The sequence below is a fragment of the Sinocyclocheilus rhinocerous genome, unplaced genomic scaffold (genome assembly GCF_001515625.1).
Source record: "Sinocyclocheilus rhinocerous isolate Xijiao unplaced genomic scaffold, SAMN03320098_v1.1 scaffold11, whole genome shotgun sequence".
NCBI lineage: Eukaryota > Metazoa > Chordata > Actinopteri > Cypriniformes > Cyprinidae > Sinocyclocheilus > Sinocyclocheilus rhinocerous.
The window spans coordinates 166629-179770 of record NW_015625587.1 but is presented as its reverse complement, the minus strand read 5'-3'; the positions used below and the strand labels follow the sequence as shown (position 1 = coordinate 179770).

Below are 13142 nucleotides of genomic sequence, written 5' to 3'. Positions count from 1 at the left end.
TGTTGGCTTGTTGCTAAGCTAATAAAGCATTTTTGTATAATCCAAAAAAGGCTCATTGGAAAAAGTGCCTATGGTGACATTTCTGCAAAATTATATCACATTTCACAACACTTCAAGGTGAAATATCCAGAGGGTGGCAATAAAAGCGTTTTCAGTTTTATTTGAAAAAGATTAATGTAAATCTGGCAACATTTCTTATGTTGTTTGTTATACGTATTGCGGTGGGTGGCGCTGAAAGGTTAATGCTCTATATTTAAAAAAATAACATACCACATACACTATCTAACCCAAAGGTTTTCAAAGCTGTCCTGGAGGACCCCCTGCCCTGCACAGTTTGTATGTCTCCCTTATCAAACACACCCAATTTAGTTCATGCAGTCTCTACTAACAAGCTGATGAGTGTAATCGGGTTCGGAATTATATCGTATCGACCGAAATTAAGAAATATATCGTGATATCAATTTTGGCCATATCGTCCAGCCCCATGTTTATATAATATTATTATTATTTTGAATTAGCTTATTATTTTTATTTTGTATTTTTTTAATTTGTATTTTTATTTTTTTTTAGTAATTTTATGTGCTTTTGACATTTTTATAATTTTTTATTTTTATTCTTAATTCCTATTTTTATTTAAATTTTAGTTTTATTTCAGTTAGTAATTTTAGTACTTGAACTTTACTAACTTCAGTTTCATTCAATTTATTTTATTTCAGCTTAATTTCTATTAACAATTTTTAAAAAGTTTTTTTAAGTTTTAGTTTTAGTTAACAATAACAACACTGGTGCCCTCTGTTGACAAGAACTTATCCGCTTGTTAAGTCGTGACGTAAGGAACGCCGTTTCCGGGTCCAAGCCTCCACTCGTTTCAATTGAGAATACCATCTCGACGGCCGTTTATGAGCACTATTTATTCATATTACACATTTAAGCTAAACTTTTAAAAAACTTACAGTGTACACTGTGCTTATGGCATCACAGATACAAATATTTTAACGATTTACACAAGATGAATCACTGTCTGGCCATCTGGACAGTGGACTTTTGGTATGGAGATAAAGCCACGTTGTGCGTGTAAATTAGCACCGTTTGTTTTCTTGTGGTATGACAGAGCATTTTTTATTTATTTATTTAATATTCACAGGGGATACATTCAACACATACATATATATATATATATATATATTAAAAAAAACTATGTGAATCAGATTGATGCAAAGCAATAAAATGAATACACAACCAAAATACAAAACACATTTATTACCTAAATAATAATAATAATAAAAAATAATAAAAAGTTAACAAACATCTTAAAAAATAAATCACTCAAATGAATAATTACATTATTCTTTACATTATATACATTAATTACATTATATACATAATTACATTAACCTAATTATTGAATAATTAGGAGATTACCTTTACATCGAAGTCATTATTTTTTGCAGCAATACGGTTGTTTTAGCAGCTTTCTTATTGAGGGATGAGTAGAGAGATTCATAAAATAGTTTCAGACCAATACAAAAAAATCCTAAAATTGGGCATACAATCAATAATTTTACATTTGTGAAGACGAAATAAGCCACAGAGAGTTAACAGTTTTAACACATCATCCAGCTCCTTTGATCCTGATTCCCAAAATCAAAAATAGTACATTAATTATTTCAAAACTATAAAGTTTGTTGTAAGCAGAGAAAACAAGCCAAGATACTTCTTTCCAAAAATCCTTTGCATGATCACATTCAAAAGGTATGACAGAGCGTTTGCCCGCCTCACTTAAGCCCGCCCGCCGCCGCTCATTCTAGCCCGGCCGCCGCTCACTCAAGCCCGCCGTGTGTGACGCTGAATCACAAATGCAGACATGGTTTTATGTTTACGCGGCGCGATGCAACGCGTAAAAAAGATACTGTTTTATCCACTTGTTAAAGGAGTCATATGATGTTGATTCCAACATCATATGACTCCTTTAACAAGTGGATAAAACAGAGTAAAGTACTTTTTTAGTACCAGAGACAGCTTTTGTGCAGGTGTCTGAACACCTGGGATCCATCCCACAACCGCCATCTTTCTTCAGATCTCCAGAGCTAATGGTTGTCACGTCCTGGCAACTTATTAGACTGCAAGGAGGATAACTGAAACCTGGCTTAGTGCTAAATGTAGCATGTTCTAAAAAAGAAGTCATGGAGGTCTGATAAACATCTTTTAAATGCACATGAAGAAAATACATTGCTTATAATGAAAGTCAACAGATCTATGCATCTCTGCTCTTTGATTTGGCAAGCATATGCTAAATTTCACATTAAATTTAATCTAAACACAAGACGGGCAGTTAGCACATGCCAGGAAGGATCACCAACAGCGCTTTTAAGGCCTCATCGTTCACCCAAGTAACGTCAACAATAGCCGTTCTGCAGCCTGACTACAAGTGTGTTTACGTTCTCTGGGGAGATGTGAGCTTTAGTTAGAATAACTCTCCTCCTGGTAATCATTAAAGATGAGGTAGGAACGAGTCCTTCACTGTATGGAGGGAAATAATGTTCCAGCTAAGACGATATATAAATACTTATTTTGTCAAGGGTGGGCGATGTTATTACTTCCTTTCTGTGCTGAGTTTCTAAAACATCTCATGAGAGCAACAAATGGAACAAGCAACATGAGAGTTAATGGGCAATTTGGACTAAGGTGGAGAGCATGATGTCATCAGTGACCCCAGGGCAAGACGTCCAGAAGTGATTTAATCTAGAAGCTGGGAAAATGAAATGAGACCTCTCCCTTTACTTACAAAGTCAGAGCTGGCTGTGGTTGAAAGCTAATGTGGTATTTTGTACAGAACCACGAGGAACCCTCTGACACATTGCAGTTGAAAGTGTAAGCAGGAATTTCCTCTTCTTTGTGTTTTGTGAGTGATCAACTGGCCTGTGGTAAAATACCAAAACTGTGGGCAAAACAGTCCTTAAGGGTTGAGGATGTCCAACAAAACACCATGACCCATCAGCTCTGTTTATTTAATCTAATCTGCAAAATGTCACTGCTTTCAGACAAACCATTAGAACATATCACACCATGTCTTCATGGAAAACGTGTTTTCTTTCTATCCATCCATCTATCTATCTATATACACACAAAAGTATTATAGGTACACAAAAATATTGTTTTAAAAAACTGAAATAGTCTACCCCGGAAAAGTCTGGGAAATGTTATTTTTCCTGTTCATCTGAAATAGAATTATTTTGCTTACAAACATTACATGTGAATAGACTGCAATGAATTTTATTTATTATACATTTACTAACCATTACTTAAAAGTCAGCTTGTGATGTTTCTGGTCTCTGGCCTAATAATTTGGATGATATTTTGCTTTATCCATACTGTTGTTGCAGTTCTATTATTAACTAACATACTAACAAACTAAAATACTTATTTAACCATTTTACTGTTGCTGATTGCTTGGTGATAGTGAACATTCTGAGACGACATGCAGTGGCTTCCAGCATAGACAGTTGCCACATACTGTGTCTTTGGTCACTTCCAATGCTGTCTGGCCGTCTTCCTGCACTATTATGAAGGAAATAAGAGTTTTAGCGACTTTAGGCCAGCTCTTAAATATTTCAAAGCAGCTATCTTGTTGCCTTCTGGTCCTATCTGTATCTGAAGGATATGGCGGTCCTTCTCAGAACAGTTTGTGAGATTCTTGGGGAATGACAAGGTCACAATGGCATGTTTGTCTAACTTCAGAGAAGCCAGACTGAAAGGGAGCAAAGCAGTAGGGGCATGGGCAGAGTGTTCACGCAAACCCCCTTCCCGCTGCAGTTTCATAGACAACAGCACTAATCCTCTGACCAAACTCCTAGCACGCTCCGCTTCACTTTAAACGGGCCGGCTGTGCCTCCAGCTGGGAAACTGACCCGGGCCCTTCCTGTTCCTAGGGTCCAGCCAGAGATCGGCCTGTCAAACGTCTGCCTGGGCAACAGGAGGCAATGGCTACTTGCCACCTCACTGTGACTATTACACAACACCACAAATTTAATAACTCCCCTACTTTTACTGTATATCATCAGATATTGTTGCCATTGAATGAAATATTCTGTCAATGGAATAACATCCTGTCCTGTGTCAAGGATCCCACTGCAGAATAGATCCTGTCAGAGTCCCATGATTGGCCACATAATTTCAGGCTTGTGGCAAATGTGATGAATGTAATATTCTCTGTTAGATATGAGAAAAGAGTAGTATATTCTGTTTATGTACAATGTAGCTTTTATAAACTTTAAGGGCAAAACAGAGTGATAAATGGCCGGTAGGATCACAAAGATTTATAAATTAAACTGGCGAGTAAAAATGCAGCATATGGGTAAACAGACAGCACCATGCTGAGATCAGTCTGCCATTGGAGCAGCTCCAGGCACAGCGATAGCTCTGGATTTGATTTACAGTCAGTAGAAAAAACACCACCAGCAGATACTGCTGTATATCATCTGAGGCTAAGGAAGCTACATTGTATGTCCAATAGCAACATAGCAATTAATAATATATTTGTATATATATTTATTATACATACACATATTTTAATGTACTAAATGAGAAAAGTTATTTTAAATTGCAATAATTTCTCACATTGTCAGTTTTTACCGTTTACACTCTTCTTAGCAGGTATTCTTACAATTTTTAAACCAAAAATATTTTGCCTGCCAATTTTTTTTCTATCCACAATTTTTTAACATAACAAATACAGAGATAGTCTATCACTAATCGTACAGTAAATTGACAAGTGCTAACAATGTACTGACAGTGGAGTACATTGACTCCATATTGAATTTCCGAGAACAGACACTCTTGACAAATCTGAAGTGCTAAAATTAAGAGCTGACAGGTTCCAGAAACAAGATGGAGGTGATGTCTGCCTGACAAAACGCTTATGTTTCTGTTGTAAAGTCACAGCATCAATTTAATATGAGAAATCTGCTGTGGAGAAGATGTACATGTGCACTTGGTATTGCCTTTTAGGATTGGCTCTCACCACATCAGATAAGGCAAAAACGGCAGAGAAAGTGAGGAAAGTGAGGGAGAGTGAGTCTTATCGGAGGAAGCAGGGAGGCAATTGCCAATGAAGAGGAGATAACGTTCAAAACAAATCTGAACGTTTGCTCTCGCTCATTCACGCATCATCTTTATCAGAGTATTCAATGCATGACAGATGAGACATAAGAATAATATCCACTTACATTAGGTATTTTTGTTACAGCACAGTACATAAAATAGCTGTTTTCTGACATCTGTTGATGTTCACATGCTGATGTTTGTAACGAATTAGTCCACTGAAGGCGAGTTGAAGTGAGAACCCAAGCAATGGGAAACAAGACACATGACCTAGACAACCAATCAGAACATGACACAATGAACAGAGGAACCAATGGCATGAATACATGAGGGCAAGGGAAGCATGACACAAACAGGGACCATGACTAAACTCCAAAATAAAAGACATGAAAACATGAACAAGAAACACAACCCAAAACACCACATTACAATGTTCTAGAACAGTTGTTCTTAAACACCCTACACACTACCTTAAATGACATGCTTTGAAATAATACTTTTACTGACCTAAAAGTTTGCCAGACTGTTTTGTTCTTGATCACTGAAATAACTAGATCTGGTAGCTACATTTGACTACAAACATTGTTGATTCTCATCCAACTATTATTTTACAATCATTATTTATTATTTTATTATTTTTGTAGATTTATTTATTTGGTAAATAAATTATAATTGAATTACTTATTTATTTAAATAAGCAAATTTTAATCTCTGGACCACTGTTTAAGATCTTCTGCCTTTTGGTAATGGTTGGGCTTGTGAAATTAGGCCTTTGTTGTTTACTCTCCCTGGAGAGGATGCTTTGACAGTGTTAGTAAATGATCTGTTCGACTGCCGCCACAGAGTTTAAAACCTACACATTTTCTCTAGTGTGACAGTGATAACAGTTAGCATTCGTACTGGCCAGACACCAAATGTCGTAACTGCAAAGGGCTTGATCGCACTTAGACCGTGAATCCACCTTCTGTTACAGGCCCAGCCATGTGATGCAGACGTCACTGACCACAGTTATCCTTCAGAATGACCATCATCAGCAAATAATCCACACCGAGACAGCTTTGCAAAACAACAAGGTTTGACGTAAACCAGACAACAACCTGTATAAACAAATGCTCTTTCTTTCTAACCCTTTTTATTGACCCAAAGTATTATTTACCACTGCAAAAGATTAAATCACTACTAGCCTCATTGACGCAAGAAGGCAGGTACCCTTGGGAGACTGATCGGTATGGGTCTGTTTGTTCGTTTCTGAGCCTCTTCTATTTTAGTACATGTTAGATGTGAGAGAACAAAAAGCCAGAAAAACAGACATACACCAGGCCTAACATGTCATCTCCATTGAGCCCTTAAAACACAGCCTTGTGCCGCATGAGGATGGCAAAGTCAGGTTCACCTCGTAAACTTCAATAATGAGCACCTGCTTTGGGAGCTAACATTAACAAGGATGTCATTTTCCTAGCTTTTGAGCAGAAGGGAGGTGTGGATGTATGCCCTGAAAATCACCTTCACAAACCACAGGCCCTTCAAGAGGCATATGGATGTGTCTGTAAGCCATCATCCAAGGCTAACTCTCACCCCCTTCACAACAATAACGGCCTTATTTAAAGGCACAACAAAACAAACACGATCATGAATATAGCTAACTGCTGCTTGGCCATAAAAAAATCACCGCCACAATGCTAAGTAGTTTCTGTGGTGGTTGCAATAGTGTTGTTATGCAGTTGCTAAGGTGTTCTGAGTTTTTTTTTAATCACATAGCCAGGTAGTTGTGTTCTATGTGATTGCTTACTAGTCTGAGATTATTTATTTATTTAGTGTGGTTTATTATCTACTGAACTATAAGCAAAACTATAGGCAAAACGTATGTATACATAAACTACCATTCAAAAGTTTGGAGTCAGTAAAACATTTTTTAAAAGAAATTAATACTTTTATTCAGCAGTGATGCATTAAATTGATCAAAAGTGACTGGAAAGACATTTATAATGTTATATTTAAAAAAAACAACAAAAAAAAACAAAAAAAACTGCTGTTTGAACTTTCCATTCACCAAGGAATCCGGAAAAAAGTAAGCAACACAAAATTCAGATGACTTTTTTCAACAACATTAAAAAATCTTAGGGACCACAAACTTTTTAATGGTAGAGTTACTGGGTGTAAATTTTTCGGTGGTATGATGATTGATAAGTACTGAATAGGTATAGCAGTGACAATCATATATGTATACCATGATATTTATTACTTCATAGAATGCTATGAAATAAACATAGTGACACTTTTTTTTGTTAGTGCTTCTACCACTGTAACACTATCTGCATTTCAGGTCTGCTTCTGCTCAAGCTACTGCACCAAGAAAAGGTGAAAATATAGGTAGATTTATTCATCATCTGTATTTATATCCATGTAGATGGTAAAAAAGGGTCTTGCCTACATATTTCTTTCTGTATAGTGAGAGACAGAGGGGAAAAAAACTGACATACATTACAGTTCAACATCTGCTTTCTATTGACAGAAGTATGCAGTTGACTTTAGAGTGCCAAAGTAGGTTTCGGAGAGTCACTGCCCGAGGAATGTTGGAAGGGCTGTCTTTTATTCACTTTCTGTGGTATTTGCCGGTAAGTGCTTCAGAGGCAAGAAGAATACAAAGATAAAAATTGACAGTTTGAAGGGCGGACTGGGATGAAGAGAACAGCTTAAAAATATGAGGTTTGTATGGTTTGAGTTGTGTCATGGAATCCAAGACAAACCAGAGAAAGACCTGGTAAATTAAATGTTCACAGCTTTATTGCATTAAAAGGAGGAGAGAAAGAGGGCAAAATGAGAGCGGTGGAGAGAGTTTTTTTAACTGGGGTGAAGACGACTAAGGTTGGGATATTGATGGGGGAGGGGTGTTCAAAGGATAATGTAAGACAGTAAGAAAGAGGCAGTGAGTATATTATTGCTCCCAGAACAAACAAACACAATTGTAATCTCACGTGCCTGCTCGCTTTTCTGTTTCCCAGTGGCTACGCGGAGTAGAATTTATGACCAAACATGGTCATTGGCGTCACTGTCTTCCATGTGTCATCAACCTTCTTTAACTGAATGTGCCTTTGCTTTAATGTTTGAGAACTGTAACCTAAAGTCACATAAGGTCAGGTGAATATCAACACAAGCATCTATGAAGCGAAGATGTGAGAGAGAGGCAGTGAGAGGAAAAGGACAGGGAGAATAAGGAAAGGAAAGGGAAATAAAAGAAGAAAACAAATGGGAAAGGGAAAAATAAAAGGGGAACGGAAATGAAAGGAAAAAGGAAAGCAAAGGTAAAAGGAAACGGGAAAGCAAAGGAAAAAGAAAGTAAAAATAAAAGAAAATGGGAACGGAAAATAAAAAGCAAATAGACAAGGAAACAGGAAAGGAAAGGAAAAGGAAAGTAAATTGGAAAGGGGAAAAGAAAGGCGAAAGGAAGGTAAACTAGAAAGCAAAGGAAAGGAAAGGGGAAAGAAACGAAAAACAAAGGGGAAAGTAAGGGGAAAAAAATAGGAAAGCAAAGGTAAAAGGAAATGGGAAAGAAAACGAAAGCTGAAGGAAAAAAGGAAGCAAATGGTAAAAGAAATGGGAAAGGAAATGGAAAGCAAAGGAAAAAGGAAAAGAAAAGCAAAATGGAAAGGGAGGGAGGAAAGCAAAGGGAAACGTAAAAAGGAAATCAGAAGTTGAAGGAAAGATAAAACCAGAAGTAAAAAGAAAATGGGAAAGGAAAATTGTAAAGGGGAAAGTAAAGTAAATTGAAAAGCAAAGGGAAAGGAAAGGGGAAAGGAAAGAGGAAGGCAAAGGAAAAAGAAAAGAGGAAAGGAAAAGGAATACAGAGAAAAATGTAATGGGACAGGAAAATGGAAAGGAAAAAAGTGAACTGGAATGAAAAAAGAAAGCAAAGGGAAAAGGAAAAGTAAAGGAAAACTGGTGATGAATGGATTGACTGACAAAACTCAAATAGCAAAATCAGTAACTATCTTTCTCATTGAAGCTGCATTTCACTTGACTTGAATAGGACCAACTCTAAGTTGATCACTCATCAGATGTGAAGTGTGGACACTGGATGCCTGAATGCTGCCCGTCCCGCTCTGTATATTCCTAGAACAACCCTACGATTAGAGCAGAGTGCTGCAGAGGCTTGGCAATGCTACACGTCAGATGTCTGGACTCGTTCTTCTCCATGCCGAGTACAAAATAAAGACACAGAAAGGTGGTCTGGCAAACACAAGGGGCATTTGTAAAGCATTTCCTTGGGCTAAGGGTGGGCTCCTAAATTTCACTGGTGGTTTTTCAACATGCTAGGGCTTTTTAACCTCTGGAACACTTGCCTTGATCAGATGTCTTTTGATGTTGTTGATGGAAACTGCTCTTAAGCACACCGCTTCATCCTCAACATGACAAATTATTTACAATGGTTAGAATAATCGCTGGTGAGGTAAATTGAGCGTATCATTCAAGTTTGACTTTCCAAACCTGGTTTATAAGGTTGCCAAATGACTGAGACACTGTTCATTGACTAAACGACAATATAATTGAAGAGCCCAAACTCATCCAGTTACCAAGAATTTAATGTATAACTCTTTTATGTCGTTTCCTTATGTCGTAGCAGGCTATGAGGGGGTTCAAGGCCTTTCCTATTTGCTTTCTTTGTTTGTACTTCTCTCTGCTAGTCACAACTGCTATGCTTTGGCATTAGAGTGTGGCCTGTTAGGTCTAGTCTCCAAGGTTTTTGGTGCTATCTCCTACATTCCTTCTCATGTCAACACAAAGCAAATGAGCTGAAAGTGCTGTACTTTGCTTTTCACACTTTCTATGTCTAGGGTAGAGAATAGGCTGAAAATATGTGCTTGTGAATTGCGTTTTTTCGGTTTTGTGTTTAAATTTCCGTGTGTTTTATTTCTCTCAGAATTGGTGCTGAGTCTACGTGCTGAGTTGAGGAAACGCCTCCCCGCTTATAACGTGCATTTGAAAAAGCAACACACTGAACATCTTCCCTTATAATGACATCAGTATAATGTTTCAAATAACTTCCTTTTGTGATCTGATGTGGCTTATCATCACAGAATGAGGCAGAAAATATATTCTGTACTGTAAAAAGGCTATGTCAATTTGCAGTGGATTATAATTACACTTAATTATTATGAAAATACCTGGGATGGCTTGAAGAACACAGATAAATACATTGTCGCAATCGAGTGTTTATTGCCTTCATGTTTTGTCATTCAGAACGTTTCTATGTTCTTTTCAGTGTTGCCAACTAATTTTCAGGGTAAGTTGCTAAAGGCAGGTCAATTTGTTGCTTAAAGTTACTAAATGACGTTGTGATGTCATTGCGTGATGTAATTACATAATCATGACGTAAAACTGCATCACTGCGTAGAATACACAGTCAGATTGCTCAAATCTCAGCAAAAAATATGATTTGAAATATGTTAATTTAGATGTATTCGTAAAAATAATACAAATACATAATACAAACATATTTAAATATAATATAATATATGATATATTTTTAAATGCAACATTTAATTATTTAACACACAAATTTTTGAACAATTACATTATGTATTTTCTTATTAGCTAGTAAACTAGTAAAACTACACATTCTTAACAATTACAGTTTTAAGCAGTGTAGCCTATTAGTAGTTAGTTAGTGTGCTACACTCTAAGAAAGGTCTGTAAAAATAGGGCACAATATACTGTAACATGAGGAAATTTTCCATATTGATTTTTCACAGGTTTTAACCTGCATTTTAAATTACGCATTGTATTTTGTGTTTTCGGGTTACATGGTTACAACTTAACAGATAATATCCTGGCAGAAAATTACCAGTACCTTTTCCATTTTTGTACATATTTTTTCTTACAGTGTACTTAGGGTGACCATATGTGCCATTTTTATGGGACGCATCCTTGCCAGGATTTCTATATTGCCTAAAATATCCAGGTTTTGGCTGTTTGCACTGTGCAGATCGATGGTTGTATGACATTCACGAGAGCTATAGAGAGCAGAGCAGACGGCTCCTTATGCTTTCGAATCACTCTCGCGGTACTTTGGTGTCATTCAATGATCGGCAGGTTTTGGATATTTGCAGCAGGCAGATCGATGGTTGTATGACATTCACGAGAGCTATAGAGAGCAGAGCAGACGGCTCCTTATGCTTTCGAATCACTCTCGCGGTACTTTGGTGTCATTCAATGATCGGTGCGCAGCGACGCTTCAAGTCGAACAAACAAACAAACACGTGCGCGTATTTGCATCACTTTGATCGTTCTCTGTAGATCTCACCTTCTCATGCGCCACGATTGGTCGATTATATACAATACCTGCATGTTATTGGTCAAACTACTTTGGATGTTTTAGGCAATATAAAAATTCTGGCCAGGACGTGTCCCGTATGAACACGGCATGAATATGGCCACCCGTACTTAACTGATTAACAATTGCATGTACAAGCTACAAACAAGGTGTATCATAAATGAACAATTATTTTTGAAAAAACTGCAACTAGCAACTTAATTCACATGATGTGTGTACTGCTAGGCATCTTTGGTTTCCTTTTTTTGTGTAATTTAGATGGAAAATGTGTGCCTTTTTATTGTTCGAGTCACTTTTCAAAAGTTGCTAAAAGTTGCCAATTAAATTTTAAAAATATCTAAATTTGTTACTAGCCGTTTTTTTTTTTTTTGAAGAAAAATTTGCTTGTGTAGATTAAAAATGTTGATAAATCTAACAACAAAATTGCAAAGTTGGCAACAATGCTTCTTTTTATTCAGCTACAGTTGAAAGCCTTTGTCCATATTAGGGATTTCTATTACCTCTCTGATGCATACAGTATGTGGAGTTCCAGTATGAATGAAACAGACATTACATGTGTTTATAGCGCTCAGTTATGGCCAACTATCCAATTTTGGGTAAAAATAGGAACAATAATACTTCTCTCAAAAGAAATTTGAAGTAGACATATGATAATCCATGTTTTCCCCCAATGTACAAAAGTGTACAGGAGTTTTTTTTAAATTTGTTTTAAAAATTGCATTTTAAATCACAAATTGCAAAAAACAAAACAAAAAATCAGTGCCATCAGAACTGAACCGAACTGAAAACCGTGGTTAAAAAAAACTAAATATGTACTGAACCGTGGGCTAACTGTATTGTTGCATCCCTGGTTTGTAGTAAACTTATATTTTCTCTTAAAGTCTTTTATGCACACCAAGGATTTGATCAAATACAGTAAAAACAGCAATATTGTGAAATATATTACAATTTAAAATAACTTTTCTATTTTAATATATTTTAAAATGTAATTTATTCCTACAGCATTTTTTTTAAATTCCAGCCTTCAGTAAAATGATCATTCTATGCTGATTTGGTGCTCTGGTAAATCATACTGACACCAAACCTTTAAACGGTAGTGTATATTATATTATATTATATTATCTAGGCCTGGGCGATAAAACGGTATCGATATTTATCGACGGTACACCATCGATAACAATATAAAAAATGTTCGATATAGTGCACGATATAGGCACGTGCTATGAGTGACGCAGACAGCTCACACAAACACGAACACATGCTGAATTGCCTGCCTGTGATGAGGAGATTGTGAATAAAAAAAAATTAACATTAGTCGAATTTAAAATAAACATTTGCATTTAAATGCAAAAATGGTACAATCGAATGTTAGGAGTGCGTTAGGGAGCGTCATCAGTGGAGCACGTGATGCGGTGATGATGATGTAAGTGACGTTGCATTTTAGTCTAGCCCACGAGACGCGCCGCTGCTGTGTTATTCGTTCAAAATATTAGAGAAATATAGTAGCTCAATGCGTAGAAGATCTTGATTAGGTTAAAACCGAAACCAAGCCATTCACACAGAACGCATATTCAGCACATTTTTAGACGGACAAATATGACTGCTGCACTCGCGTCTCATGCAAAGAAAGTCATGCAAAGTTAAAACAGCTTTAACGTTTAGAAAATGCGAAGCGAATTTGTGAAGGTTTATTTCATTTCACTGCGTCTCA

General features: G+C 36.6%; 1 protein-coding gene and 1 long non-coding RNA gene across 2 annotated transcripts in view; one reads left to right on the top strand and one right to left on the bottom strand.

Moving 5' to 3' along the window:
• The window catches only part of LOC107755242 (four and a half LIM domains protein 3-like), a 44237-nt gene that overhangs the window by 10092 nt on the left and 21003 nt on the right, over window positions 1-13142 (bottom strand). The gene's annotated exons all lie outside the window — the stretch shown is intronic.
• LOC107755251 (uncharacterized) lies at window positions 7429-10063 on the top strand. Its single transcript, XR_001641674.1, has 3 exons — window positions 7429-7458; window positions 9215-9322; window positions 10019-10063. It is a non-coding gene; the product is annotated as an uncharacterized LOC107755251 (long non-coding RNA).